This window comes from Sphaerodactylus townsendi, linkage group LG04, assembly GCF_021028975.2.
Source record: "Sphaerodactylus townsendi isolate TG3544 linkage group LG04, MPM_Stown_v2.3, whole genome shotgun sequence".
NCBI lineage: Eukaryota > Metazoa > Chordata > Lepidosauria > Squamata > Sphaerodactylidae > Sphaerodactylus > Sphaerodactylus townsendi.
This window is the reverse complement of record NC_059428.1, coordinates 102,225,890-102,230,270: the sequence shown is the minus strand read 5'-3', so window position 1 is coordinate 102,230,270 and position 4,381 is coordinate 102,225,890.

The window sequence follows — 4,381 nt, the reverse complement described above, 5'->3', positions numbered from 1 at the left end:
GGCTTGGTGGTGGAATATGTGGTCTGTTGTTTCATGGTCACCACAGTGTATCAAAACTGTTACAGTGGGAACATAGGTCCCCTCCTCTGCTTGAAGTAAGTGAGAAATTGTGCCTGTGCTATGCATCCTAAGTTATGGAAGCATTCCGCCTAAACCAGAAAATCCTGTTTGATGCACACTTATGCTTAGATTTTTTTTTTCTGATTTTCAAGTATTGGGAGAGAACTTAATGAGATGAATGCAACCAACATTTTCACTCAGTCTTGCTCAGTTATTCTCCTTACTATAGCCTTGTGCTACATGGCTTTTATCCATGCAGTTCACATGGTTTCCAGCATAATCTTTTTGGGTGATCACCCTTTTCCCCTTTTTCTACACTAAATTTGGGCATGGAAGGGGGAATGAAGGAATGAGCGTGAGAGCCCATGGAATACTCTTCAAATCTGTAAAACTATTTTCAAGTAATCAGTAAATATTATGTCTGCACTGGACCAATAAGGGATAGAAAGATAAGTAATGAGCTAGGTCCAAGTCTAGATCACTGTTCATGTAGGGTGGGTTGCATGACCCAAACTACTCTGATGGTCAAAGGAGAGCTTGCTTGAATAGGAAGGCAACCAGCTTCTCAGCCTAATCACCCTGTTCTAACCTTCATAAAATCTCTGGTTGGGACATTCAACAAATTTAAGATTTTTTCCCCCTTAAAAAAGCCATTTTCAGTGAAATCCTGAGCCGACTGATTAGCCTGGAATTATTCCACATAAGATTACACTAGACATCTGCATCTTGATTCCACTAGTAACCACTGCTTAAGTTTTTTCCTCAGTAGTACATAAAGATAACAAAAATAGCATATTTAAAGAAATGTTGGGTTACCATTTGTATACTAGCTAAAGGTGGCATATATAGTTCATATCACAATGTGTGTACAGCTGATCCAGTATCAGGAAGTGTGTTGGCCAAGTAGGAACCTCAATCCACTGAGGGTCAAATGATGTACCAACATCCAACTGGCCATCACAAGAACACTACTGCCATTTTAAAGTCATTTAGAAATGCTATGCAGGCCCAATACCAATCATAGTGTTCCCTTCCCACTTATGCCTTTTTAACTGCCAAAACAGCCATGAGGGGGTGGGAGTGGCCCTAAGGCTGCAATCCTAAAAACATTTTGCCTAGGAGTAAGCCCCAGAGAATAAAATATAACTTCTCAGTAGACCTGTTTAAGATTATTTAAACCAAGCAAAAAGAATGTGTGAAATGTGACAATCAGGCAAACAACAACACATTACACACCAGGCTATGGCTAATTATTGCAACTTTATCAATGGCAACGCGTATTCGATATATATAACATTCAGTTTTGTAAAGTAATATAAGTGTCATCAAATGGACAGCCGCCTTAATGTGCAGAGTGTAAGTATCAAAAGCATTCATGTCTATACAAGACTATACAAGAAATTAAATCACACAGTGATACAAAGCAATTCAATGCAGTTCATTCATATATTCATGAACCATGAGTCTGTATTGGCTGAATTGTCCTAATAATGAAGAATCCTCCAAATGGGCAGAGAGCATAAACGATAACCTTACAAATTGCAGACGGAAGGAACCCTTATCTTCGGCTGTGCGCAATTAGGAGTCCTTCCAAACACATAATGAATGTGAGGAGCTGAACGTCCAATACTTGAATGACGTTTTCGAAAAGCTATTTCTTCTTTAGAGTTACCTCAGTATATTTTTAAATAAAGTCCACCATGGAAGGTGTTCTGTAATACATAAATAAAAATTTGCTTCTACTTCAAAACATTTAAAGGTGTAACAAGACTTCCTAGCAATAAACATCCCAGGTCAGGTACGGTGAGGGTACTGGATTTTTTATGGATGTAATTTGGGGTGGGGCCACACTCCCATGCCTGTCTCCCTAGGGCATGGTCACGCCCCCCCAAGCCCCTCCTCTGGCTCCTAGCACTTAATAAAAGCATGCTCTTCCCGAGAGGTCGGGATGGCAGACTCCTCTCTGTCCCTGCCCCTCCCCCCTGCCCCTCCCTCTGGCAGAGGCATAGAGGGAAATGGAGCCTGGTGTAAAATCTGAGCCCCCCCCCCAGGCAGTCACAGGGATAAGTTGAATCCACCCCCAAACAGCATCACTTTCAATGTTGTTTAAACTAGAGAGCCCAAATTCTCCTTTTAAATCCACCTTAAAGGGAGAATCTGGGGACCCCAGTTAAACAATATTGAAAGTGATGCTGTTTTGGGGTGGATTATCCCCCACCCTGAAACAGCATCACTTTCGATGTGGCGTAGTGGTTAAGAGCAGGTGCATTCTAATCTGGAGGAACCGGGTTTGATTCTCCGCTCTGCCGCCTGAGCTGTGGAGGCTTCTCTAGGGAATTCAAATTAGCCTGTACACTCCCACACATGCCAGCTGGGTGACCTTGGGCTAGTCACAGCTTTTTGGAGCTCTCTCAGCCCACCCACCTCACAGGGTGTTTGTTGTGAGGGAGCAAGGGCAAGGAGATTGTAAGCCCCTTTGAGTCTCCTACAGGAGAGAAAGGGGGGATATAAATCCAAACTCTTCTTCTTCTTCTTCTTCTTCTAATCTGAGGACCTCAGATTCTCCCTTTAAATCGATGCCGAAGGGGGTGGATTTAAAAGGAGAATCTGGGGAAATTTGGGGGGTGCCTATTGTCAGGGGTGCAATTGTTAAGCTAGAAGCACCAAACTTTCAGGGTATCTTTAGGAGTGTCTCCTAATGATACCACCCAGGTTTGGTGAAGTTTGGTTCAGGGGGTCCAAAGTTATGGACCCTCAAAAGTGTAGCCCCCATCTTCTATTAGCTCTCATTGGAAACAATGGAGGATGGGGCACCCCCTTTGGGAGTCCATAACGTTGGACTCCCTGAACCAAACCTCACCAAACTTGGGTAGTATCATCAGGAGAGTCCCCCAAACAATCCATGACAGTTTGGTGATGCTAGCCCAAACAATGCGCCCCCTGCAGGCCAAAAACCGAAAAAGCACTAAAATGTTTTAAAAACCCACAAACGGAGAGGCGGAGCTTCAGACATGAATGGTGGGGTTCAAACCCAAGAACCCCCCCCCCCTTACCTACGTCCATGTCCTAGGTATAAACATCCTAGCAATAACATACCAGTATATCATTTTACTTGACTTCCTATTGTTATATATTATTGAATCAATGTTGAAAAACAATGTATAAATTTTAATTTTATTTTTTGCTTACAAGTCTCTCCGAACAGCTGCTTTCCCTTCCGTGGCTCTAATTGAGTGTACCCAGCTGGAGCGGATGCTCTGTTATGTATGCTATAAATCAACAGCAGCTGTGGAACTGAGTATACACATTTTAAAGAGAAAGTTTACAAGGTTAAAGATGGCATGAGAAGTCTAATGTACTATTAAGACTTTGAAACTAAAAAGAAAACAATTTTCTGCCTGAAGTATAAATTCTGCTTAAAGTATTAATAAACATGTTTTTATGTTTTATGTCTATAAGACAGCAAATCTGATGTCACGATCCGTATGATGTGCCTGTAAGAAATGTTGTACAAGAGGCACTTCTTCATTCTTACTGCAGATTGCGCTTCTGTGTTCACTGATTCTAATTTTGATCTGGTGTAAGGTAATCCACACGTAAATCTTCTGACATTGGCAAAAAATAATATAAACACAATGTGTTGTGTTACAATAAACACTGTTTTGCAGTAGAAGTAAATTTTTATTTATGTATTACATAACACCTTCCATGGTGGACCTTATTTAAAAATATACAGAGGATAACTCTGAAGAAGAAATAGCTTTTCGAAAACATCATTCAAGTACTAGACGTTCAGTTCCATACATTCATTACATGCTTGGAAGGACTCCTAATTGCGCACAGCCAAAGATTAGGGCTCCTTCCGTCTGCAATTTGCAAGGTTATCATTTATGTTCTCTGCCCATTTGGAAGATTCTTCATTATTAGGACCGTAGAATTTCTTGTATAGACATGAATGCTTTTGATATTTACCCTCTGCACATTTGGGACAGCTGTCCATTTGATGACACTTATAATATTACTTTACAAAACTGAATGTTATACATATCGAATAGGTGTTGCCATGGATAAAGTTGCAATAATTAGCCATAGTCTGTTGTGTAACGTGTTGTCGTTGTTTGCCTGCTTAAGATTATTCCCTAAATCCAGCATTATCAGCTACATCATTGGCTGTTAACTTATGCTGGATGTTACAGTTTCAATTCTTCCTCCTCCAAAGCCACAGCACCCCTCCTCCCACAAAAGCAACTGAAGCAGAGAACTTTGGTCAGAAAGGTCTTGCTGAAATATCAGCTCACTATTTGGTCACTGCTCAGTTTCA